The sequence below is a fragment of the Drosophila arizonae genome, chromosome X, assembly GCF_054131065.1.
Source record: "Drosophila arizonae isolate 15081-1271.41 chromosome X, UAZ_ARI_1.0, whole genome shotgun sequence".
NCBI lineage: Eukaryota > Metazoa > Arthropoda > Insecta > Diptera > Drosophilidae > Drosophila > Drosophila arizonae.
The window spans coordinates 6,792,424-6,820,374 of NC_142927.1; the positions used below are offsets into that span (position 1 = coordinate 6,792,424).

Below are 27,951 nucleotides of genomic sequence, written 5' to 3' on the forward strand. Positions count from 1 at the left end.
GCCCACAGCCCCCACTGCCCGAGTGTTGGCTGTCTTGGCTTATTAGGTTGAGAATGCCGGACAGCCTATACAAACATCAACAGCCAACAGGCAGCAGTCGCAGCCAACAGCAGCAGCGAGCAACAACCAACAACAACAACAAACAACAACAACAACAACGACAATTATAAGCCGACTGAATGGAGCAGCACTCAACAATTATTTGCATACAAGCGTGCAAGACAGAGACAACAAATACACACACATATATACACTGTGTGTGTGTGTGTGTGAAAAACGCGTGAAAATTTTGAAAATGCCTTGCCCATCCTCAAAAGGCAACAACTTAAAGCATCATTGGCATACTTGCCAAAGCTTAATATACCCTGTAAAAATTAAAAAAAAAAAAAATAATTAAATAATAATTGACAATAAATAAATAAATAAATATTTTAAAATTGAATATATAATTATAATTAAATAAGTATATAAATATATCTATCTATTATTAGTTTCTCTATTGAAATATTTTAGGTAAAATTATTTTTCTGGCAATTTATAGTTAACAGCTAATGAAAGGAGGAGGGGATCTAATCTTACTAGATTTTTATATTTATAAGACATAAAGGAAGACTTTAAATGCATATGCAAACAAATAAGCTAAAAAAAAAAAAAATAAAAAAATGAATAAATATAAAAAATTTGTTTATAAAAATATATATATATATTTTTTTATTATTTATTTGTCCTTGCTTGAATATTGTAGAAGTTTCAAATCTTTCTAATCTCTATAATAAAACTAGGATGTTAAATAGTTTGAAATACTTTGATTTGATTGCTCTTCTTAGATATTTTAGGTCATTAAAGCATTCACCTAAGTTATGGGCGAAAGATTTTTTTATTTTTAGGTATTATATTACAGTTTAAAAGAAGTTTCATATGTTTAAGTTTTACTACAGATTTTTATACTTTATAATAGAAATGATGTATAATAGAGTTTTACTTAAGTAAAAATTAATATGAATTTTTGATATTATTATGCTTACATATATTTATATACTATAGAGCCTTAAAATCTAATTTTTTGCTTATGCTATAGGTACAAGAGCAGACAGGTATATGAGTGAGTAGTTACATGAGAACATAAATCTTTGGAATATTCAAGTTCGATGTAGTATAGGGAATGTATTACACATACACCCTATAGATATGACTCTTCAAAGTTAACTAAAATAATATTCACGGTAAAAGCTAGTCTGGGACTAGAATTTTCGTTGCAATAACCGGATGGACGCTATAAGCGAAAGAGGTGGGGGCGTGGCTCTATAAAAATAAAAAAAAAACGAAATTATAAAAAATTCATATTAATATGTATACAAAATTTCAAGCTTCTATCACTTCAGGGACAATTAATGCCAAAAATTCGGTCTTTTTACCCATAGAGCATAGATATAAATACATATCTATGAGCTCTACTTGCCAACTTTTCATAGCTATTGTGGAACTCTTAACTTTTGCTCAATGCTTTTCAAATTGTTAGCGTCTTAACGCAGTCTATTGAGTCATGAGTTGAAGGCGTCAAATTCCAGTTAACAATTTTATATTATGAAAGTCAAGAAAAGCAAAGTTGTTTGGAAAAGTTGTTGAGCTACAGGAAAGTTGTTTACTTTGAAGGAGATGTTCGCATTGCAACTGTTACAGGGTATTAAAGTCGTGTCAAGAAGCAGCAGGAGCTGCTTATTATTATTATGGAAACGTAGCGTATACGAGCCACACACAAATCAAGCGAAGGACACACACACACTGGGATAGGGTGGTACAGTATGGTTGTAGGGTAGCTGTGGCACAGGGTGTTGCTGTTGTTGTTGTTGTTGTTTTGCAAGTTCTTAGCGCCACGCCGACCGCAGTCGCTGGCCAGAAGGCGCTGCTTGGTGCTATTTGTCCAGGCTTGGGCTGGCATTTAAAGTGATTTAATGTTTGGCTTTTGCTTGCCGAATTGATGGCGCTGGTGGGCGCTGGTGGGCGTGGGCGGGTGTCGGGCGTATGGTGATGGTATGCCAAAAATTTGTGCTTATATATGCTGCGCAAATTCAGCATAAATCTATAGACAAACAAACTTGCATAAGCTGAGCAAGCGCAACAGAGACGGACGAAGTAAGGGGTGAGGGAGAAGGAGAGAAGGAAAGCCAAAGAGAGAGAGAGAGAGAGAGAGAGAGAGAGAGACTGAGTGTAGCTCTCGCTGTGGGCAAGGTATTGTGCAATGGAGGATGCGAAATTTATGCTACAGGTGTTGCCGCCCAGCTGTTGGCGTCATAGCCAGCGTTGCCTGTGGGCCGCAATTTAATGCGCTTATGGCCATATAACTTAATTCCAGCAGTTGCCAACTGGATTGCACAGCATGTACATATACGGCCGGCATATACGGCGTATGCGTATCAATTAGCAGATGCTACATCAGGCCATGCAACATGATCAGCGAATGATATCCCCACGCTCTCCTCCAAGCATACACACACACACACACACATACATACAGACAATAATTGGGCCATGGCTCACATTTATTGTTAACTATTTGAGCGAAAAGCAAACTTTTACCTTTACTTTTGGCCAAAAGTTTTGCGCCTCGACTGGGCTAATTGGCTGGCGCTGTGGGGTCAGGCAGACGCTCGCCGCAATTGCCAACAGGCTCAACAGTTAGATTGCCAAACTTTGATTGATTACATGCCGTCTACATACATATGTGTGAGTGTATTTGTGGCTAAGTATCGATATCTATATATTTGTCTGTGTGCTAAGCTTTTCACTTACACTTGGCTTAATAATATTTTAATGGCTTTCGCATTAGCACAGCCATCGTTCACACTAATTAAGCTGTGCTTGGCACGTTGACAGCATCTGGGGATATATTATTTAACAGCTGTTAATTAACATAATTTAAATAACATGTCAAATGGAAAGCAAAAGCGATGCTTAACCTCAGCTGTCTCTGTGTGAGTGCGTGTGTGTGTGTGCATTAAGACTTTAAGCATCATCGATTTATACTCCAGAGTAATTTATTTTAAAATCGATGAATTTCGATATGCAGTCAATTTAAGGCGATTACGCGACAGAACGGGAAGTAAAACTATATGACTGTATGAATGTGTGAGCGTATGAATGTATGCTGAGTGTATGAATTTACGAATGTGTGAATTATGGATTATGAATTTATGTATATATGAATGTGCGAATGAATGAATGAATGAATGTGTGAATGAATAAATGTATGAATGTAAGAATGTATGAATGAATGTGTGAGTGTATGAATGTTTGAATAAATGAATTCGTGAATATGTGAATGTGTGAATGTATGAATGCGTGAATATATGAATGAATGAATTTATGTATGAATGTATGAATGAATGAATGTGTGAATGTATGAATATGTGAGTATATGAATGTATGAATGAATATATGAATGTATAAATATGTGAGTGTATGAATGAATTAATGTATGAATGAATGAATATATGAATGAATGAGTGAATGAATGGATGCGTATATGAATTTATGGATCTATACACATCTACGCATATATATAAATTACAAATGTAATATATACGCCCCTCTATTCGATTCTGAGTGATACCAATAAGCCTGCGTGTGTGCTGTCACCAATGGAAAAGTTTTCTTTACTTGTATCAGTTCTCAAATTTCCTTGCAAATGCTGTCTGCCCCACTTTGTCACATCGAATACATATGTTCAGCTGCAAGTGTTTTGGCAAACAGTTTGCTGTTCCCCAACGCCTTTTTTTTAGGGCTATTCATATTCAAATGCTCTCGAGTTTCATTCAATTTATTGCCAGTCGCAATTTCTATTTGGAGTTGAGCGAGTGTTCGTCGAATGCTCGCTTACAATTCGAAGTGCTATCGAACACTGTTTGCATTTTGCATGCTGGCGGCTCCTGTTCAGTGTTCGTTGTGTAATTAATGCTGCCGTCCATTTTGCGTGCGACAGAATGTGCAGACAGGTAAGAGCGCAACAGAAGCTGCAGTCAAGTGAAGTGTTTCAACAGCTACACCCACACACACACACACACCCATACACACACAGACACGCAAGTATGCAGACTGAGAACGTGAAATGTGAGTGTTTGGTTGCCGTTGGCGAGTTTCGATAACAAAGTTATTGGACCAACTCTAGCGAACCAGGCCAAGTTGCAGCGACAGCAAACAAGAAAAAGCAACAGGAATAACTAAAAGCACATGAACAATAAATAAGTATGGTCTAGACGGGAGTGAACTACTTAGCGGATAGCTGAGTAGAAAGTGAAGTGCACTTTGTGTTTTAGTTTCAGTGTATCGATAAATATCGATTTAAATAAGACCTTGGGTGGATGCTCAGATAAACGATTGGAGAGTCTGGAGAAAGAAAAGATGAAATAGACAGCTGTATAGACAGACGGATAGACAGACAGATAGGCAGACGTATAGACGAACGGATAAATAGACGGATAGACAGTTGGATAGACAGAAGGATAAAAGGAAGAAAGACGGATAGACATACTGATAGTTGGATAGCCGGAAAGGTAAATAGAAGGAATGACGGATGGATAGATATAAGAAAAGACAGAAGGATAGATAGGCGGAAGGAAAGGATAGACAGAAGGACAGAAAGAGTAGATAGACGGATAGACAGAAGAATAGACGGACGGATAAGCAGAAGGATATACACACGGATATACAGAAGGATGTTAGAGGCAGTGACAGAAGAATAGAAATATTGATAGATAGATGGATAGACAGAAGAAAAGACGCTTGGTTGGATAAACAGAAGGATAGAAAGACGGATATACATACGGGCAGCTGATAGACAGGTGGCGAAACAGAAATGTGGAGAGACGGATAAACTAATGGATATCCGACAGATACATGATAGTTAGACAGGCGGATGCAAAGGCGGATAGATCGAGCTGGTTTTTTATAGATGGGCAGACAGGCATAGACCAAATTGATTGATGAATTATTATTATAACGCTATTGCATTATTGATTATGTAAAGGATATATATGTGTTTGTGGGCTGCAATGTCCTTCTACGGCTTCAATTGACTTTCATAGGTTTTGGATTAGGGTATTCATTCAGTCTATAGGACTGATGGTCTCCTTTATCAACAAACTACAGGGTATAAGCCATGCTGTTGGCCACGCACAGGCCGCACCCACTGAAGACGCCCAGGCAATGTTGCTCCGTGCCAAGAGCTTGGCCAAGTGTGAGGGAGAGAGGGAGAGTGAGTGAGTGGGAAAGGCCCGTGGGCCAGGGCCAGGGCCATGCCCAATGTTGTGTTGCCAACTTGGTTGGCTCTCGCCACTTTTGGCTTTTGTGCTGACAACGTCTAATTTCAATTTATTTAGCTCCCAATGACAACGCACAAAACGTTGAGTGCATTTGGCATGGCTGGGCCGAACTTGGGGCCGCCTCCGATGCCAGCTGCCGGTCGTGGGGCGATGCAAAGTTCTAAGGCTAATTTCGATGTTGATGTCGATGTCTGGTGCCAGCCTCTGCTGAGCGCGCACATTTCAAGGACTCATTTGTGTGTGTGTATGTGTGTGTGTGTGTGCGCGTGTGTTGGTGTGCTTGTGTGTTGTCGAAGTCAGCAGAAAAGCTCACAAATCAGTAAGCCAAAAAACAACTCAGTGGCACTTGGCCCAGGTCCTGGCCAAAATCAACAAGTGAAAATGCAAATGTGATTATTTATTAAGCGCTTTAAATAATTCTGCTTCGCCTGTCTTCTGCCTTTCCTCACGAGTTTCACTCGCACTCCCTCACTCAGTCTCTCTCTCTCTCTCTCTCTAACATTCTCTGCTTCTTTGTTAGCTGTTGTTTCTGTTTTTGCTTTGATTTACTTCTCTTGCTTATTGTGAGCGAAAGGTAGAGAGGGAGAGACATAGTGCGAGCGAGACAGAGCATGCCTGCAGAGGGCAACAGGTTACAGGTAAGCAACGGGCGACAGAAATGGAAATTCATAGCCGAGCCAATTGAAAATTCAACAGTAAAATGCAAAATGTTTTGTAATTGCCGACGCGCGGCTTTTGTCTGCCTTGCTTTTCCGGTTGCCCGCTTTTCCTGCCAGTGCCACCACCTTCCACCTTTTTTCACCTTCTTGCACCTTCTTCCACCTTTTGCTTGCGCGGGCTTGATTAAACGTCCATAGGATTAAAGCATTTTGCCATTGTTCGCTTTAGTTGCCATGCATAATTTGGCTTCTAAGGAAGCTCCAAAAATATAAATTAAAATATGAAATTGAAAGCTGAACAAACTTTACAACACTCTCAACGCGCAAATGCTCTGCCTCTTGGCTCGAATGTATATTAACTTAAGTGGGAAACAGTTGTTTGGGTCTCTCAGAGTTTAAGTATGAACATAAGTTTGCTAAGAGTTCGGTTTAATGACTGTAGAAATCAACAAAAAGAGACCTTGTGTTAAGTTATTCAATTAACTTGGGGTTAAATTTAACTGGCAGCTAAACAGTGCTGTTAACATTAATAATAAATGCTAAAGTTTTGCTGTACAGCATATTTTACATATAAAATTTCTCTATATTCGTATTCGCCTGAAACTTTGCTGACACCAAAACTTTGCTTCAATATTTCGAATCAAAATTTTAATTCACATTTTAATTATAGGTTTGAGCTTGAAGATTCTCTTTGAGAGATTTAGATTCATGGTTTCTTAATTGGTTCAAGGTTTCACAGCTTTCTAATTTGAGCCCTTCACGTGGTCTCATTGCGCTTCGATACTTTGTCTTGGGCTTAGATATAGATATAGATTTAGATTACTGATTTAAGATTTAAAATTTTGATTCCAGATTTAGATTTGGAGTTTAGATTTAGATTTCGTATAAATAACTGTTCAGTCTTGATATTTCAAGAGAAATCGGATTGCTGATTTGGGTTCAGGCATAGGTTAAGCTTGTTGGTTCGAGGCCTAAGCTAATATTTGATGATCAGTCGAGGTTGCATATTATATTCTCTCTGAGGTTTTGGGTTTGAGATTTTGTGAGGGAGTAATTCTAGAGTTATTCTTTCGAGATTTCGATACAGTCTGTTTCAATATTTTAGCTCGGGTGTAAAGTCCCGTTCAATCGCTGTTTCAGGCCTTGACATTTAGGTTCTGAGAGCTTTTCAAGACTTGTTCCAGCTCTGCTTCATTTGGGTACCACGTTTCTCTTCTATGTTCTACGTTCGATATTTCATATCTTTCAGTTCGAAATATCGATTCAAAACGTCTGCTTAGACCTTGCACCACCTTGTGTTTTATTTTTGATCGGGCCCCCGTTCAGTCAATGCCAAGAGTCGTCTTACCCATTAATTGGCAGGGCATTTAATGAGGTCTTATTTTGTAAGGGCGGCGCCTGTGCTCCCGCATGCAAATTAATTTCAAGCAATTTCTTTCTGCTGGTTACTGCCAAACTAATGCCCAAAGTGGATGCTGCTGATGGGCGTGGCAGCTCCATATTTTCATATTTCCGTGGGCAGGTGAGACTGTGGCCAAATAAGCGTCATTAGGCGCTTAGCAGGCGCCTCGAGTGCCAAGTAAAAAACATCTCTCTCTCCCTTTCTCTCTCTCTTTGTCTGTCTGTCTGTGTATGTGTGTGTGTGTGTCTTTGTGCTGGCATCTTGTCGTGCTCCTGCGCATCCTTCACTGCGGCGAAAAATGATTTTTCCAAATTTCAATGTTGTCATTGTGCCGAAAATGGGCGACAGCTGCGGCCGCCGGGCGATTTCATTTAGACGCCAACTCAACTTACCAAGAGCCAGCGCTCAAATCTCTTAACTGTGCGTGGGCGTTGCTCCTCTGGCCACGTTCCGTGGCGGAGTGATAAGAAAAGCAACAACAACAACAACAAGAACAACAAATAATAATAAAATCAAAAAAAAAGGCAACGGGCGAAGGTTTGCGTTTTGCAGCAAAAGCAAAAACGTGTCGAGCCAGCAATGTGGCAAAGGTGTTTGTAAGGCAAATGAAGCGGAAAGCAAAGAGTGAATGGCAAATGCGTAAGAAAGAGCTGCTCACACACGCACGCACGCATATGTGTGTATGTGTGTATAAAATCTTGGTTTAGTCCTTTGTCAACTGGCTTTTAGCTTTGTGCGTCATTTGAAGTGCCGCATCGTCTGACCTTGCCTCTACCTCGACCTCTTACAATCGCCCGCACGACCGCCTCCTGCTGCCCGCTGCCCGCTGCCCGCCGTCCTCTGCTTAATGAGCGATAATAAAGATGGATCGGATATCAAAGTTAAAAGCGGCCTACACGAGCCTCGTCACAGTATCCAAGCCGACAGCAATTTCATATAATCCAGCGCCAAATTGTGTAAAACCATAAGTGTTTCACCAGAAGCCAAAAATATTTGCACTCAACGGCCGAGGCGAATGGGGCTGGCTTAAGTGATTAAGTGAGCGGAACGATATATATTAAAATGTTTTTCAAATTTCTGCTTGAATTGCATATTTCAGGCATTTATAGCTGGGCTTGCAGACAGGTTTTCGAGGTTAGCGAAAGGTCAGCGATGCTGGGAAACAGAGTCACATTCACCTTATAAATAGTACTATATACTTTCATATAGCTATTTAGTATGGAAAGCTGAATTGACTTTCTCATCTGTCTGAAAATCAATATCTTATATATGGAGAGACTTTGTTGAAATTGGATATATCCTTATCAAATTTTACAGATTTGTATTCTGATTTTCCTTTAATTAAAGAGTTCATTTTGATACCCATTAGGAACAGGTATTTAGAGAATATGTATTTATGTATGTTTAGATCATAATAATATCAATTTGACAACCTGCAACCAGAAAAAGTCGACAAGCATAAACATTCAATTGCTGGCATTTATCCAAGTCCGGGTATCTTCTAGTTGTGCACTCCCTTCACTCTTCTTTCTTCGATTAAATAATTATGACTTGAAGCTGCTAACAAATTGAACATCAAGCAGGAGTAGCTATTCTTACTTATCGGTTTTACCCAAGCCAGAATATGCTGTAGTCGGGTACTCCCCACTATATCATTCGGCCTTGTTCGATTCAATGACTTCCATTTGTTAACTTGAGTGGGAATAACTACTTTCACTTTTAGGCTTTACCCAAGACAGGTCATTCCCTAGTCGAGCACTACCTACTCCCAAGAGGATTCATCTCAGTCCAAGTATTTGGCAGTTGGACATTCCCCATTAAATCACTCTTAACGTGGTATGCTGGTATTATTTCATTCCATAAACTTCAAGATGTGCAAGAATAACTATAGATCTGGCCTTAGTCAGAGTATTTCCTAGTCGGTCACTGCCCACTAGATCCGTCTTAATTGTTCACTAAAATGATTTCACTCCATAAACTTAGCCTCAGTCCAAGTATTCCATAGTCGATCACTCCCAATTAAATCAATATTAATAGCTCGCTAAAATGATTTCATTCCGCAAACTTAGCCTTAGTCTGAGTATTCCCTAGTCGTGTTAATGCTTCAACAATGTAAACAGCAAGAACAAGAAGTCTATGAAATTTACAGGATTTGTCTAACAGCAACAGCTTCTGTTCACTTAGCTTACCTTAGCTTGCAATGAAGCCAATTAAGTTGAGCATTGTACGCTGCATATTTCCGTAGCTGTCGTCTCTGTCGTATTTTTACACACATATGCATTCAATTAGCTGCTGCTGCGAGCTGGTCTGTTGGCTAAATTGGCATTAATTTAATTGGCAATAAGCTGGCTGCTGTTTGTTGGCCAAGAGAGCGAGAACGAGGCGCTCGTGTGGCATGGCTAATAAAATACCAAAATAAAATTATCGCAATTGAATTAATCAATTACATTGATGATGCATTGCAGACCCTCGACGACTCAGTTTTATCGACGGGCTTGTGGTCAGGGCAAAGCACATATGAAGAGGTTAAGGTATCAAGAGAACAAATAAATAGATATTAGCTTACATCTATTATCTAGCTTGAGCTGGGAGATGAGCAAGAATTTGGTTTCTAATCGTTCTGAAGTAATATAATCAGAAAATAAAATGGAATCAAATGCTTGACATTTATTTGAATATGTTGCTCTCGAATTGACACTGAGAGAAATATTCGATGTAGTACTCAGGGTATATTTGATGAATTTGTAAAGGGAATCATTTCGTTATTCATTAGGGAATTGGGCAGAAGGAGGCGTGGCAGACCCCATAAAGTATATATATTCTTGATCAGGGCGACGAGCTGAGTTGATTTAGCCCTATCCGTCCGTCCGTATGTCCGTCTGTCCGTCTGTCCGTATGTTTGAACGCGTCGATCTCAGAAGATATAAGAGCTAGAGACTTGAAATTTTTTCCTAGGTCCGTGTATAGCACGAGCATATCGAGTTTTGCTTTAAATATCGATAAATTGCCCCGTTATTTTGTTATCGATTAAAAACATTATCGAAAAGCAGTAATAAATTTATATCTCCTACATCTTTAAAGCTAGAGTATCCAAATTTGATATGTGTACTTATATGCATTTTATTTCAAATACTAGAGATTTGTGCTTTGGCAAATACATACATATCCATGATATAATCACAATCTGAAAGTTTCATGAAGAAAGTACATCCAGTCTCCAGAGATTCAAGTGCCATAATTTCAGATTTTTGTTTGCTTGTAGTTCCACATTAATTTCTTGCAGTGCACACGCTTAGCGTATTCAATGTGATTTTGGGCTTTGTGCTTGGGGCCTTTATAGCCGAGTTGTCTGAGATAGAGCGAGAGAGAGAGAGAGAGAAAGAGAGAGAGAGAGAGCGACTTATATATACGCATTGAATGCGCAGATGAATGAATGTGTATATATGGCTGAGTTCCTAGAACAGATATATTGTGCTCGCTGAGGCCATAGGCGGCTTTCTTTCTTTTCTTTCTCATTTTTTGCTTTCCTCTGCTTGCATAACAAAGCGACAGAGTGGAGGTCGCATTGCCTTGGCAATTTATTCCGCAACAGTTGGATAAATTTCATAAGGATCTGACCTGACGTTAAGCTCGAGCCGACGCAATATCAATATCCCATTCCCACTCCCCCTCGCACACCCATTGCCAATGCCAATGCCAATACAAATGCTATTGCCATTGCTATAGCCCCATTCCCCTCAGCCCGTTGCGGATTTGGGCATATTGAATCTGTCTTCTATTTTATGGGCGGCCGCAGGCTCTGTTCGTTAAGCTTATTTCTGATTCAAATGCTGCCAGCACAAACGATATACTATATACATATATGTATGTGTGTATGTATGTATACATGGCTTTTTAGCCATTGACAATTGAGTTTGTTCATCTGTGCTGTTAAGCTGCAACTTACGCAACAATTTCACAGAACTCGAGCTGAAGCCAGCCCCGAAAAGCAACAACAATGCTGCAATATCTCGCTCACAACAGGTCCTTGCATCCGCATCCACATCCGCATCCGCATCCGCGTCCACATCCGGCATTCATCTCTGCAGCAATTAGCAAGTCAATGTGCCCGGCAAAGGTGCCAACAGCCACAGCTGCCAAGGATGTCCACAGGATGTCCACAGGATAACAAAAAGTGTTCAACACAGCAAATTCTATGGAATTTGTAATTGTCCTTCTGTTTGTTGCTGTGTCCGAAACCGAAATCAAATTGCGGTGCAAATGCTTTTTAATTGCATCGCCCTGCCACAATCGCAAATCCCATTAAGCACTCGGTTGCCATATGCAGCAGCAGCAGCAGCAGCAGCAGCAGCAGCAGCAAAGGCAAAGTCAACAGATAAAGCCAATATCCGATAGCTGGCAAACACTTTGTATGCGGCTCAAGTGCTTACAAGTTGAGCAAAGGCGTAAATCCAAATCAAGCTATATCCCACACGTCCACAATCAACTTGTAAAGTTTGTAGCCGTTTTCCCAACTACTTTTATACCCGGGCCTGATTGAAAATGGAATTACAGATAGTAGGAGGTGTGGCAGAGTATATGTTTATATATTGTAGGCTTATCTAGGCACACCTGTCGATCAGTGTGAGTAGAATGCTGGTAATTGTAACTTTGCTTTGGGCTTAGGGTATTTTATAGTCACGCACTCCCGACTTTTGCATTCCTCTATTCCTTTGTATGTTTTGGCTTAATTTTGATCATATCCATATGGGAATACAGGAAGATATAACCTTTTTACAGGGTATCACAAGGTAGTATATTCTTATATATCCAACTGATTACAGGGTATTGTAAGCTCACATGCTTTCATTCATACTTAATTCAATAGAATTTCTTCTACTGTATTTTTCAATTTTAGCAAAAACAGACAGAGGTACTTACAGGGTATTATAGTGTGGTATATGCTCATATATTAAATTGTATATTCTCATATCTCAAACTATTTTCAAGGTATCGTTAATGCATCTGATATTAGATCTCCTACCTTATTCTAGCAATGCTAAAATTCCTGTTAAATACTTGTAGAATTCATTACAGGATATTGTACAGTATATCATACTTATGCCGCTTTACCCAAAGTCTCGCTGAAGACAGGCTGAACTGTTTACAGGGCATAGCAAAAACTTATATTACCGAATATCAAACTGTATTTATATTCTCATCACCCATTTCTTTAGCTTTAATCCAGCACTATCACACATTTTACAGGGTATCGCAGAGCCATTCATTCTCTCATTCTATTGTCCAACTCTAGCAACTCTATCAAGGCCACTCAGAGTCATTCAGGTAAATGTAGACCTCATTGCTTAGTCGTCTACTCTCATTTCGTGAACATTTTGCAGGGTATTGTTGTTCCATAAATCTTTCGGTTCTTTTGTCATCCTCTAGCAATTCTTCTTTCGGCTCGGCTTCCCTATCCAGCTTCCAAGCACATAAATTAGTCGAGTTTTATGCGCAAACCTTTTATTCAATAATACTCGTAAAGCCTTTAGAAAGTTTATTACTTTCTAAACTACGAAATGTACAGTTGGCTTGATTGAGAGTGAGAGGAAAGCGTATTTATATGAGTGGCGAATGAAATACAAATGGATCGTAAATCTATCAACTGGCGTGTTTCTGTCCATCTGTCGGTTTGTCTGTCTGTCTGTGTGTTCTTTGGGTCTGTTTTCATTGGCGGAGCATTTGGCTTGTCAATTGCTGTTTCCAAAGCCATAAACTTCAATATACATACTGTAAATTTTTAAATATATACATATATGTATATAGATTTGTGTATATCAAGAATTTAGAAAACTGTATGTATGTATATGTATGCATGCTTAACAGAAATTAGCGGCCTCAAGTTAATTAAAAATTTCTCGGGACATGCAACAAGTTGACGGCTAGCCATGACGCACGAGAATCGCGGCGGTCGCATCTATTGATAGAATTTATGATTGCCAATGAAAATGTTGAAATTATGAAAGCATATACATATATGTATATCTATGCATATATGTGTATATATGTATATACATATATGTGAAAAGTATTCACGGCGATGGCCTCTCTTTGTCGTGCAACGTAAATTTATTGGAAACACGTTGCCAGACGCCAATAAATGAAACATAAATTCGAAAATGCGACAACTGGGAAAGCTGCCTACGAGTACATAAAATACCAGATGGTCTACCCATATATGTGGCACAATATCTTGTAGTTTGTCCTTCACTTTGCTAGCTCCACTTGTTTCACTCTATTTGCCATCATGTTTCGTGTCCGAATGTCAAGTTGCGGCTCTTTAAACTTGCCCACGGCCAACTGCAGGCAAATGCAATTGAAAAGCCATTTAAGAGCTGTTCAGCGAAGCACCCAAGTTGCACGCTAAACTGGGGCAGGAAGTGACCCTTCAGCTTATACATACATAAATATATATACCTACATATATATTGATGTATATAGCTGTGTATATATGGTATATACTTGGCCAAGTTTGTGCTGCAAGTTGAATGGCGTAGAGCTCGCGCACCGTCCTTTGTCAAGCGCGTAAGGAGTTGCGCACTGAAAGTCGGTTGAGTTTTAGCTTCAATAAAAGTCTGTTTTTTTTTTTTGCTGGCAGCGATTTAACAGATTTGGCATTATTAAGCCATTATTAACATGCACTTAACAGCGAAAGAGCTACAGAAAATAGTACAAAGGTACAAAAGATTCTTTACTTACCAAAAAGCAATTAGCTCAGCTACAAGTCTGAAAAACAAGCTACAAATTTAGCTTTGTATGCAGCCATAGTTGTGAAATGGAATAATCAAATTTATCTATTCCCCAGTTAAATTGCTATCGTTGTGAAATGGTATGATGAAATTTAACTTCAAGTTAAATTTATTGCTGCCTCTAATTACTGCTTCTGTATGGCTCTAAAAGAGCTAAGTCAATTTATCCTCATGTTAAATAATAAATAAATTATAGTCTGCTTTTAATTATTTTGTTGCAACTAAATTTATTCTCATGTTAAATATATTTTGTTCACGTGCTTAATTTTGAAATAGAGAAAGCTACATAGCTCTTATGATTTACTGGAAGAAACCCCTGCAAAATATATTCCCATCATGAGCGAAGTTTATCCTCATGCTAAACAAATTTTGTCTGCAAGAAACGTAGCTTACTCAAGTTGACTGTAAAACAAAGTTTATTTAAACAAGATTTATCTCGCGGATAAATTGATTGCAATGATGTTATGTCTAACTAAAAATAGAAAAATATTTAGTCTGAAAGTATATTTAATGAAATGACAAATGCTTTCGCCGCTTTGTTCATTGTTGTCCATAGCATTTATCCTCACAATAAATCGTCTGTTAGTATAATCTCTACATATGTATGTAGATTCATTTGCTCTACTTGAGCTTGTCATGATAAATTGGTTATCTTCATGTTTCATCAGGCAGCAATCAAGCTATTTCTATTCTAATTCGAAATGAGCTAGTCGGATTTATCCTCACGATAAATTATCAGTGAGTCTAATCTGTGCATAGATCATATTTTTGCTCGGCACAAATGAGAAAATTATCCACATGATAAATTGATTAACCGTATGTTTAATCTTGTCATAGATCAAGCAGCAATCAAGTTGTTTCCGAAGAAGAAGAAACAAAACAAGTAAGAAGGCTCCAGTCGAGACTGCTCGACTAGGAGATACCCTGAACCCTCTAAGCTGATATTCTAATCATTCCGCACTTCTTTTATGCACACATACATACACATGCATCCACACGCACGCATAAGCCTGCGCTCTGCTAACTGCGCAACAAGCAGCGACTGCGCTTGGGCTGCGTTGCAATGTGGGCAATATTATGAGAATTTATTTGTTGAATAATTTCTTTTGTAGACCTACAATCTTAATGAAACTTTCAGAACGTAATCATAATGTTCAAATGTATGTACATTCCAAAGCACAAGTCTCTAGTACTTGAAATGCGTTTTTTACAAATTGGGGGCGAAGGGGGCGTGGTATCCAAAATCTGTAAATTACAAAATCTTTGTATTCATTAACTTTATATACAACGCAAATTTGAAGACTCCAGGTTTAAAAGTGTTCAAATTAGGCTAAAAAAACAAAATCAAATTTTCGATTATTCTCGATAAAAAAGTTATCGGATGATTTATCGAAAAAATAAAGCAAACTCGTATTGCGTATGGTACACACGAATATGCATGCCAAATTTCAGCTTCCTAGCTCTTATAACTTCTGAGATCGACGCACTCATACGGACGGACGGACGGACGGACGGACGGACGGACGGACGGACGGACGGACGGACGGACGGACGGACAGACGGACAGGGCTATATCGATTCAGCTCGTCGCGCTGATCAAGAATATATATACTTTGTGGGGTCTGCCACGCCTCCTTCTGCCCGTTACATACTTTTTCACAAAACCATTATACCCTGATTTCCCATTTTCAATGGGTTCAGGGTATAAAAAAAAACAACATGGGTATTCCATATAATTGATGCGGAAATGTGTTCTAAGGAATGTATGTATATTAAACGCCTGGGATTACACTGAGCACTTAGGTTAAGCAAATTTGCTCAGTTTCACATTTGCCGCCAGCTGCAGTTGGTCATTATTTCAATTTGCAATTGAGTCAAATGACAAACGCTGTCTATAAAGCTCTCCACTCTATCATAGGGGTCATCTCTCAGGAGGTTTGCAACGAGACACGCAATGTGGCAACATGCTGAGGCGCTGCTCCTTGTATCTCTCTGTGGGTGTGTGTGAGTGCGTGTGTGTGTGTGTCTGGGGCGGGGTGTGGCAATTGCATTTAATTGCGAGCCCCAATGCAATTAGTCAAATGCCATACGGCGGCAGCAGGCAGCGGCAGCGGCAGTGGCAGAGGCAGCGGCAGCAGCAACTGTTACAACATGAACCAAACTGAATGCAACACGCGAGCACTTGAATTTCTCCCATAAGCAGCCATGTAATGTGACATCATGTGCTCTCCAGCCATAGCTATGGCCCTTGGCTCTGCCCCTGCCCCTGCCCCTGCTCCTGCCACTGCCACTGCCACTGCCACTACCCCTGCTCCTGCTGTCCCTACTTCCGGCCCAGTTCATGCCCCAGCGCTTGCCCCTGTTTCTGGCTCTCTAACATACCCCCTGCTCATATCCATATCGCCGCTCTTGGCTCACTGGCCCAGCTTGTGGCTCTCCGCTCAATTGGCTTGGTCAGCAAAAGCTGGCCCTGGCCGAAAGCACCCAAACCACTCGGTCAGCAGCAACTACGCACCACTTATCCATGCGCTAGCCATTGCATATTCAATAATAATCCCTCCTCTGGTATTAGCCACAAATTGTGTGCTCGCCTTACCTCCCTCTCCCTCTCTCTCCATCTCTCTCTCACTCTTACGCTCCCTTCCTCTCTCTGTCGCCCTGTCTCGCTTTTTATTTTGCTATACGTACGTACACTTAATATCGGTGCTAAAGCTCCACAATATTTTTCCACATGAATACGAAAGCAGCGCACACTATATGACAGTGAGCACTCGCTAAGTGGATTTGCAATTGCTTTGAAATAATTGTTTTCTTAACTTGACTTTTGATGCCCGAAAAGTTCAGCTAAAGTGAACTATATGTTCCTTTTGTCAATAGGTCAATCTACTCATACAGTAAATACCTGAAACATGGGATTATAGATAAGCGATTTTTTTTCGAGTGTGTAAGGTAAATTAAATAATTTGTTAATAATACTATATATATTTAAATAATATGTTTATAAAAGAAATTGTAATATCTATGTAGCATCTATAGCGCAGCCCTACTGTCCCATTAAATCACATGTAATTCGATTTCAATCGACGTATTTGATGTGTAATTACTTATCGGCTCAGTTCTTGAGCAGCCACTTTATGATGTATGAAAATCCGTTTGGAGTGCTTGGCATTTGCTTTAGAGCCTGTTGCACTTAAGCGGTGAGCACTGTAGAGCCGGCTATCTGTTCGAGCGTTCAATTTGTTTTGGCCTTAAACGTGGCGAATGCGAAGTTTTCAATGTCGGCGACGACGGCGGCTTCTTCATGTTTGAGTTTCAAAAAAAAAAAAAAAAAAAAAAAAAAAAAAAAGTAGAAGCAGAGAAAAGAGGTGGAAGAAGAAATGTAACATTGAAACCACAAAAATGAGTTTATACGGGACAGACGACACATGAATTCCACACACACGCACACACATACGCACACTCGCACACATCCATGTGTGTGTCGATAGCCCAGAGCAGCTCCAGCCGCTCCAGCCGCTCTTTCAGCAGCTGCTTAGTTAACTGTGCAAATATTGGGCACGGCCCGGACCGGAGCTGAAAGCAAACACGATTTTTCCCAATCCCTGCTGATGCGCTGTCTACGACCCACGGGCTAGAAAAAAAAAAAAAAAAAAACAAAAAAAAACGGAAGTTGAAGAAGAAGCAAACTTATGTCGACTGTTTGCCCAGAATGTCGGGAATTGAAATTGGCTAAGCGCGCGCACAGGTTCTGCTGGCAACTTTATTTTGAACCTGTTGAAAAATACATTAGCTTGCCATATTCTAACTAGTTGGGGCCGATGGGGGGTTGATTCTCTTAAAATATTGATCATAAAACTAAAAATGAAGTTGCATGAAGTTGACTATGTGTGGCGTGGCGAGGCGAGGCGTTTCTATAAAGTTTAAGGGAAACGGAAGTTTTCCCCTGAAGTTGACTTTAAATATGTGCATGTAGGAAAGGATTTCATAGAGTATAAATCGACTGCAGATTTTTCTTTCGAATCGAACTGAATTTGACAAATATCAAATATAATATCGTATAAATTATTTTAATAATCGTCTTTTTATAGATTGATAGGAATATGAAGAGCTTATAAACGGGGAATTATAAAACCTTGTACTTTACAAGCTTTTCCATGGAGAGAGTTAGTTTGTAACTAGAATATTGGCGGAAGTCTAGCTAAAATCCGGCTACTGTTATAGCTAAAAATATATATAGCCAGAACTATAGCTAGAAGTGTAGCAGGAAGTATAGCTAGAAGTGTAGCAGGAAGTATAGCTAGAGGTATAGCTGGAAGTATAGCTAGAAGTCTAGCTAGAAGTACAGCTCGAAAGGTAGCTAGAAGTGTAGCAGGAAGTATAGCTAGAAGTGTAGCAGGAAGTATAGCTAGAGGTATAGCTAGAAGTACAGCTCGAAATGTAGCTAGAAGTGTAGCAGCAAGTATAGCTAGAAGTGTAGCAGGAAGTATAGCTAGAGGTATAACTAGAAGTATAGCTAGAAGTGTAGCCTCAATTATAACTAGAAGTAGAGCTAAAAGGTCAGCTAAAATTATAGCTAGAAGTTTAGCTTTAAGTATAGCTACAAATCTAGCTAGAAGTATAGCTAATAGTATAGCTATGAGTGTAGCCGTAATTGTAGCTAGGAATTCAGTTAGAGCTACATCTGCTAAAGCTTAGCTCAAGTAAGTATGAGTTTAATCCAGTATATCTTGAATGTCTCTAGGTCCTGGCTGTGGGAATAGAAGTAAAATGCCATTATGCCTAATTCCCACAACAGTTTTCAATAAAATTTAAATGTTGTCTTGCTATTTAGCCTGCATGGCTGGGCTCGAGGAGTTGCGGTTGTTGGCCTGCAAATGCGGTTTAGCGTTTCTTATTATGAAAGCCAGAACATGCCCCCTGTGGCAGCTGGAAGCGCAACGTGCTGCGTTGCATATAAAAATAATAACACAAACTCTGTGGCGCGATGCGCATCAGCTGCATGCGGGGGCGCATGGATGGGCGTGGCAAACACAATTTAGCTATTAAGGGGGAAACAGATTTTATTGCAATTAGAAAATGCACTTTGCGCGCTCAACAAGCAGCGAGCCGCACTAGAGGCGACACGGATGCAGGGGCGTGGCAATCGTAGCAACAATTGTCAACAAAGTGCAAGACGCCCCGGCTGATTTAATGGAACACAATATTAGCCAACAGATTGAGCAATTAAATAAACACGCAGATAATCAACAGCAATTTAATTTATGCGCACTAAAGCAGCTGCAATCACAAAACCCAATTGCAATTGCAGCGCCGTCGCTGCTGCGAATCCAATTGGAATTGCAATTCCCATTGTATAAAATGGCCGACGACGCCATTTTTTTTCGGCTCTTTTTTCATTCCTTTGTGTTATGTCCTACACTTGTTGAGGCCATTATAATTACGGAATGTGTTTCGTGACAGCTGGCGGATGATGCTGTGGATGCTATAAAAATGATATATATACTATATGCATATATATATTCCTGATCAGCATCAATTGAGGCGTCTATAAATCATTCCATTTGCCTTGTTTTAGGCAAGGTCATAAAATCTTGCATTTCTCTTGGGCATTCAATGCAGCACATTCTACAACTGCAATCGCCCAAATGAAACAACTATATATACAGGCCATATACGAGGCGTGCTCGAACAGTTGAACACATTTTGAAGTTTTTTAATTCGATTTTTGTAAGACAATATGTTATCTTGCTTAGATGTGTTTTGACTCGTCTGTGATTTTTGACTATTTACAAAAATATAAAATGGAATCTATATCAAATTTTGATATATGCATACAGCTCCATTGCTTATAGGCTTTATAGAGTAGATCTCTCCCACATATTCATACCTCAGCCATCTGTTACTAGTGTATGCCGAATTCGGCATTTCATCGGTACTCTTTCCGTTTCGTTGTTTGTGCATTGTGTGTTTGGTCTTGTTTTGCCAACTGTCAAGTGCACAAAAGCGCGAATGTAAACACAAGTTTAGTGCATACACTTTTTGTGTGCACTGTCTACATACCATTCTCCCTCTTCCGCTCCCACTCCCCATGTCTGCCTATATACATATGTAGATGCTGCACAGTACAGTCAATCGACAGTTGGAAGCGCACGGCACCCAGCGCCATCATGCTGGGCCAGACTAACGATTGTTTTCAAAAATCTGCCAGGTGTTGTTGTGGCGCTTTAGTTTAGTTTTTTTTGGCAGACTACCCGGATTCACATTGTTCAATTGCCCGCATGAAGATAACTCAAACAATATGCAGTGCAAGCTAATAAATAGAATATCTATATTATGCATATTTGCGCATGTATGCGTATATATTAGTTTAAATAACTGTTATCTATGGATGAATGCATGAGAAAGTTTTGGAATCATTGAATGGGTTGCTAGGCAAATTGCATATCCATGTGCATGCCTCTCGTGGTCAGTTCAAGCGAAGATTGCGCTGATTTGAAACCAATTTATACAGGAGTTTTCAAAAAATCGATAGTTATCGATAAGCCATAGCCCTGAAAATGCAAGAATATTGAAATAGAAATATTATCAGCTATTGTAAATGTAGCTGGAATGCCTTTTAATTCATTCATGCTTCAATACATTTGCTGTTTTATCGATAAATATCGATGTGCATTTGAAGCTGCATTCGATGTTATATTTAGATGTTTTTTGTATAGCTCTATATATATATAGATACCCATAAATTATTCTACATTATCATCAGAATTCTATCTCAAATCGATATACGATATATTTTCTTTGACCTTGCTTCATCTCTTGCTTCACTTGTGTTTAACCTTCCTTTAGTTGGTCTTCGCATTTGTTTCACACTTCACTCGATTTGATTACCCTCTCGGCATGCCATTCAGGAAAACTTAATGAATGCTCGCCTGGCGAACAAGACTCTGCTGTATTTATTTTTAAAGAACTTTTGCTGATGAATCAAAGTGAAATGCCGATGATTCAAGTTCATGTTTTACGGCCATTCATTAATATGCGCAGGCCTCTCGCAATCGTAATAGTTGCGCTGTTGTAAATGAACTGCCATTAATGAAATTATATACGAACTAATTAATTGATTTGGTAATTGTTGACACGCCGCGCCCCGACACAAGTTGGGGCCAAGTTCGAGGGGGCGTCGGCGTTGGCTTTGTTGTTCTTGTTGTTGGGAATGATGGCGGCTACATTTGATCTGCCTGACATTCAATTTGCAGGGCAGTCAGAGCGTCGTCATTGTCGCGGCATTAAATAATTTAAAGCATTCGGAGGCAATTGTTTCTTTTTTTAATACACATTCACGAAAGTGAAATGAGTATATTGGTTAAGTGCAATGTTAGTCGTTCCCTTTTTTCGACTATATCGAAGCTAGAGAATTGAAATTTAAAGCATATATCCATGTATACCTTCGTCAAGATATTTCCGATCCGATCACTAGGGGCGTAGCATATTGAAAAACATTTTTTCCGGTATCTCAGAAACTGTAGATGTAGATGTGCTATGGAGTTAAAATTTTCTGAATGTATATTTAACTTGAGAACACAAATATACGTGGTGAATATACATATCTAATCGCTTTGGGGGCTTGGTGGCTCGGAAAATGAATCTTGCAACTTTTGGACTGGGAATGAGTATTCTGCAGTCGATAAAGCCCGACTACAACGCTCTTACTTGCTTTTGGACGTTGTTTTTGTGTGGCATCGTCAAAGCAAATATTTCAATTGAAAAATACAAACACATATATGTGAAAATAATATGAAAATATTTTAAAGCATTTTTGAATTTGGTTTGCGTGAACAAATTGCCGACAATTAGATGAACGACACATTCCATAAAGTATATAGGCATATATGCTCACTCTTTCTCACCCTCTCACTCTCTCGCTCTCTCATTTGTATCAGTCCAATATACAATATATTACTCTAACTGATGTTTCAAGCTGTTGATGTCTTAATTGTTTCGCGTCCATGACACCAAAGAGCCAAAGTATTCCGCGCTATGCGGCACAGCGTGGCGTATGAGCGATTTTTAATTAGCTGCCGCATGACTAATAAACAAGCTGAAAAATCGACTCGGTCTTGGTCATCATTTGATTTGATGTTCTCCCGCCGTCCATGTGTGTGAGCTCTTCACAGTGTAAACAAATTTATTTAGCTAACAAGGAAAACAATATTTATGTGTTTTGCTATTTGTTGGCGCACAACTTTTACGATTGCGAAAGGCAACAAAAAACAACAAAAAAGAGAAAACAAGAAAATCAGAAGGAGAAAAATATATATATAAATTGAATGTGCAAATTTTCGGTGAGAATTATGAAAATCATTTGAAATTGTTGTTCGCGTTGTTGGCGTCGTTCATAATTTCATTGCTCGCATTGACAAAGTGAGATCCGTTTATTGTTATGGCTTAATTAATGCGCTTCGATTTGGGACATTCTGTTGGCCTCTGTCGCTCGCCTGCAACACCATTCTGATGTGCCCATCATTTATCTTATATGGTTTGATTTATGTGCTTTGGTTTTACGGCTTCTTCATTGGGTTGCAGGTGGTAGCCAGGGGCGGGGCAGACAGAGGGAGGGAGAGAGGAGATTGGCTTTGATAGTCGATTCTGTATCGCACCATTTGGCCGCTGATGAAGAACATGAGATTTTCGGTTCTGTTCAGTTTTTGATTGTTGTTTTCTTTTTTTTATCTCTTGAGATATTTATTAGTCTACACAAAGATTTTTTTTTTTTTTTTTTTTTTTTTTTTGCTCATATGATTTGCTACGTTAACTCATCTGGGAGACATTATAAGACTATGCGTGGACTGCTGTCTGAGATGTAGGGCATTTGTTGCTTGTTTTTTGAAGCTTTTTGAAAGAGTTTAGCCAAATTTTATGCGATGGAAATTTAACGAGAAAGATTTAAAACTGTATATATTAATGATTTTACTTATATTTTTTCTGATATACATATATTTATATATATATATATTTTTTTTTTTTCTCAAGATATATGTATATATATATATACATTTGAAAAATATATATATTTAATTATTTCAAATTTTTTTCTGTTTTATTTTGATTGATTTTTATTTTTAATTTATTTGTTTTATTTTTAAAATATATTTTTAGCTTTGTTTATTTAAAAATTATTATTTTTTTATTATTTGTAATTAAATTTTTATATTATTTATTTTTATATAATATTTGGCTTTTAATTCTTTATATGTATATGTACTTTGCGTTAATTATTTTAAATTGTTTTTGTTTTCTTTGTATTTTATAAAATAAATTTTAATTTTAATCTCTTTTTTTAAATAATTCTTTGTTTCATTTTTCAGCAAATTTATTGAATATAACATATTAAAGCTGTCTCTAATACGTATATATTATTTAGTTTACAATAATTTAGCTTGAAAATTCCCAGCAATTTCAATGAATTTGAGCTGAGAAGGCGCTCTATGCTAACATTCACACAGCGGCTTCCAATGAAGCTCAGATTGAATCTGGAGTAGCAGAGAGGCCAAGTTATACGAGATGGCCCATTTGCCAACGAGCTAAAAGGACATCCAGCTTGTGGCAGCCTGTCAAATGGTTGCTGGTACTCCATTAGTCTTGACTGAGCAAGATGTGGAACAAGTTGTTAGTTGTCAGGCTGGACAAATGGAACCAGATCAGATCGCTGGCATTTCGATTGCCCTAATCGAAGTGCTTCGAGTTGCAGTTGGTCTTCAACTCTTTTCCCCCTCTCGGCCCGGCTCAGCCTCAGCTCCAGTCATTGTTGCTGGCACGGACAGCAGCAGCAGAAAAAGTCTTCCTATTTATTTTTTTTTTCATTGTTTGGCTTCTTGTTGAGTTTGCTTTTGCTGACCTATTTGGTTGTCGACCTTGCTCACAGTAAATTTAAGCAGATTTACGCTAAAGCTGCGATGCGGATTCAAATATCAAGATTTCGAGGGAAACGGCTTTCGCACTCTTCAAGTAAATGGGGGAAATGTGAGGCAAACAGAGGAGGACTTGGATTGTTATACTTATATGCATACGTATATACATCCATCAAATAATGCTCTTGCCAGAGACCTTATTGTTATTATTACTATTATGTTTTGTTATAGCTCTATTAAATTTATTTTACTATAGTCTTTCTCACAGATGCATATCGTAGTCTAAGGTATTTTTACTTCTGATTGAGACATACAGCATGTCAAATGACAGCTGACATATGACATCTATCTTATATGATAAGTACGAAATAGTTATAATGGACTTTGCATAGAGACAAACCTAGCCCATAGGTTGCAGATCATAGATCTTTGATTACCGATCACCGATTTTAGAACGTAGATCATAGATTGTAGATCTTCTATTATATCATGAACATAGATTATAAATCATAGAGTGTCGATCATAGATGGTATATCGCAGCTTATAGAACATAGGCTTGGATTGTAGCTTATGGATCATAGATCAAAATAGTAGATCCTTGAATGTTTCAGATCATATATTATAGATCATCAATTTAAAAATACCAATAATAAACTGTAGATAGATATAGATATAGATTATAATAATAGAGTGTATATCATAGACTACAGATTGTAGATAGATCACAGATCAAAGCTATAGATCCTTAATTATAGCTCTTAAAGGATTGAATAGCTCTATTTTTTGCATAGTTAACTTCAATATATTTCCCCTCCATTTAAAGTGTATTTCATCTGCAGCACCCTAAAACAGTTTTTGCTTTATTTTTGTGATTTTTTGCTTTGTGTACTGTTGTAGACTGGGTTCGTTGCCTACAGCCATAGAGGACAAGCAGTCAAAGCCTTCAGTCAAAGCCTTCAATCAACACGGCCCAACACAAGCACAAACAATTGCACACACACACACATACCTGCCATTCAGATATATATATAACTCTCTCTATATATAAATGTATGTATACGCTCACATTACACCTGTAAAACTTTGAAAAGTAAACAGCACAACGAACAACAACAACAGCAACAGCAACTGAAAGGGCTGCTAAATGTTTACAAAAATATAAAAATAAAACGAAAAACACTAAAAAAAGAAAACACTAAAAATAGTGAAACACAAATAAATAAATAAATAAATGAAAAACTTTATTAATTGCCTGCAAGTTTTTTTTTTTTGTTTTTTAAGTCGTCGCTGCTTCTTGTTCGCCTTTGTTTGTTTAGGTAATTAAAAATATGGCCGTTTGTTGTTTTATTTTATTTACGAGTTTGACTACGCTCTGTAGTTTATGCTACAACAACAACAATAACAACAAACTGGCCGTGGCCGTGACGTCAGAGATCCGTCAGCGCGACTGCCGGCTGTTGGCTAGCGTCCCTTTATATAATGGCCATTTCGGCGCTTAACATGTCGTATGCGTAATGCTCTTTCAGCCGGTCGCTGGGTAGGCTTACATAAGATGTGTCCATGGCTCTCTAGGCGGCAGCTGTCCAACTAACGGCCAATGCCAGCAGCAGCAGCCGCACCAACCGTTAAGCACGTGTAACTCGGTGTCAATGTGTGTGTGTGTGTGTGTGTGTGCATAGAATTGACACAATTGTCGGCAATGTCAATGCCTTTGCTTTAGTTATGTGCACAGTGAAACGCATGTGCATGAAAAGTGTAAGCACAATGAATCAAAGAGCAAATTACTTGAATTTTTTTGTTTATTATTTTATTTTTTAAAACTATTTTCCTTAAATTTTATGCCCTGAACCCATTTTCAATGGGAAATCAGGGTATAATGGTTTTGTTATATATTGTTTAAATTTTATTTTTATTTATGAATTTTATTTTATTTTATTTTTTTATATGTATATGTATATATTATTTTGCTTTTTCTTTTATGATAACGTTTATTTATTTTTTATTTTTATATTATCATCATTATTTTTTTTTTTTATTATTATTATAATTATTATTTCATTATTATTATTATTATTACTTTTAATAAATAAAATAAAAAAATGTTTTGTTACTTAATTTTCGTTTGTTCGTTTTTTTTTCTATAACATGTTGTTTTCATTTTATTTATTTTTTACATTAATAAATGTTGTTGTTTTAATTTTAAAAATATCTAAAATATATAAATAATAATTATTAAATTTGTAAAAATGATTTTGATTTTTATAATTTATGGAATTTTTGTAACATATTTTAATCACTAAATTTTTCACCAATAATTCTAAAATTTGAAACTTTTATAAGTTTTAATGAATTAGCTTATCGATTAATTGATGCATCGATTATTTTACACGCATCATTTGCAGCTCTACTGTAGCCCACATGCCCATAGCCCTTAACACTCGACTCGCACACATGTTTATCAGCTGTCGCCCCACGGTTGTTGTTATGCCGTTAGATTGAGAGCGCGCTCACAGTGCGCAGACGTCGCTCAATTGAGTCGAACTCGTTACGGAACTCAAACTCAAAGCAATTTAGCTCGACTCAACTCACGGGCCAATTTACTCAATGTTTGGAATGTTAACTTGCCCTCTGCTGCTGTTGCTGCTGTTGCTGCGGTCGATGTTGTTGTTGCTGCTGTTGCTGCTACTGTTGTTGTTGTTGTGGTTCTTGTACTGTGTTTTGCATCGTGCGTTGCCCTCCTCTTGGCGGCTTCTGTTGCTTTTATGTAATTACATTGCTTTCCTTTTTTTCTCCCTTTTCTTTACGCTGCTCGCTTTAATGCGCGCTCAATCAGTGATAAGAGAGTATATTGGTTATGTATTGTCCTGTGAAACTGGCCCTTCTTTCGCCACTATTGCAGCTACAGACTTGGAACACCATTAGTATAGGTATCCAACATATCTATCTGTAAATATGATATGATATGAAATTATATGCCAGAAGTGCTGTAATTAAAGGTTCTACAGTATGCAGAGATTTCTTATAATATATGAGCAAGATTAAAAGTATATCCTCCATTATAAATAATAGTTACAGCTAGAGCTAGATTTTGGAGTACAGCTAGGGCTCTATCTCTTGAGTCACAGCTAGAGCTAGTTTAACAGCTAGAGTAGCATATAAAGATTCAGCTAGAGCTAGTTTAACAGTTACAGCTAGATCTACAGCTTGACTTACAGCGTGAGTTAGAGCTAGAGCCACAACTATATCTACAGCTAGATTTTCAGCTAGAGCTACAGAAAGATCTACAGCTAGAGCTACAGACAGATCTACAGCTAGAGCCACAGCTAGAGCTAGATCTAGAGTTACAGCTATATCTACAGCTGGATCTTCAGCTAGAGCTACAGAAAGGTCTACAGTTAGAGTTACAGCTACAGCTAAAGCTACAGGAACTGATTAAACTATTTTTTTTTTTTTACAGTGAGCGGGTATTATGCCGTCGGGGCACCCCTCTCGTTTTCACTGTATTTGTTTTACGTCTTTTTTTTTTTGGCAATTTTTTCTTTTGCTTTTTTGATGCTTTTGTAGCTGTTGGCTGGGACGATTACCTTTTGGGCTGCCGCCATTTTGTTTTGTGTGCCGACAACTTGAAGCATCCATAAATTGTAATTAAAGTGAATAGAGAGCACCTTAACGGCCTCTGTGTGTGTGCGTGTGTGTGTGCGTGTGCGTGTGTTAGCACACATTAATGGCAAACTCTACGAGCCACATTGTCCACAAGTCGTTGGCCCATTTAATCTAAACGCTCTTTGGCGCCAAAAAATGTTGGCAAGCAACACTTCAGCAACAACAAGTTGCAATAAACTAACTTTTAATTAGATTACTTTAGATTGCAGCTGTTG

At 38.3% G+C, this 27,951-nt stretch overlaps 1 protein-coding gene and 1 long non-coding RNA gene across 5 annotated transcripts in view; one reads left to right on the forward strand and one right to left on the reverse strand.

The window, feature by feature from the left end:
• The window catches only part of dnc (phosphodiesterase dunce), a 234,362-nt gene that overhangs the window by 5,760 nt on the left and 200,651 nt on the right, over positions 1-27,951 (forward strand). The gene's annotated exons all lie outside the window — the stretch shown is intronic.
• Positions 8,747-10,068, reverse strand: LOC149267837 (uncharacterized). Its single transcript, XR_016271390.1, has 3 exons — positions 9,946-10,068; positions 9,569-9,873; positions 8,747-9,481 (listed from the first exon to the last, which is right to left on the reverse strand). It is a non-coding gene; the product is annotated as an uncharacterized LOC149267837 (long non-coding RNA).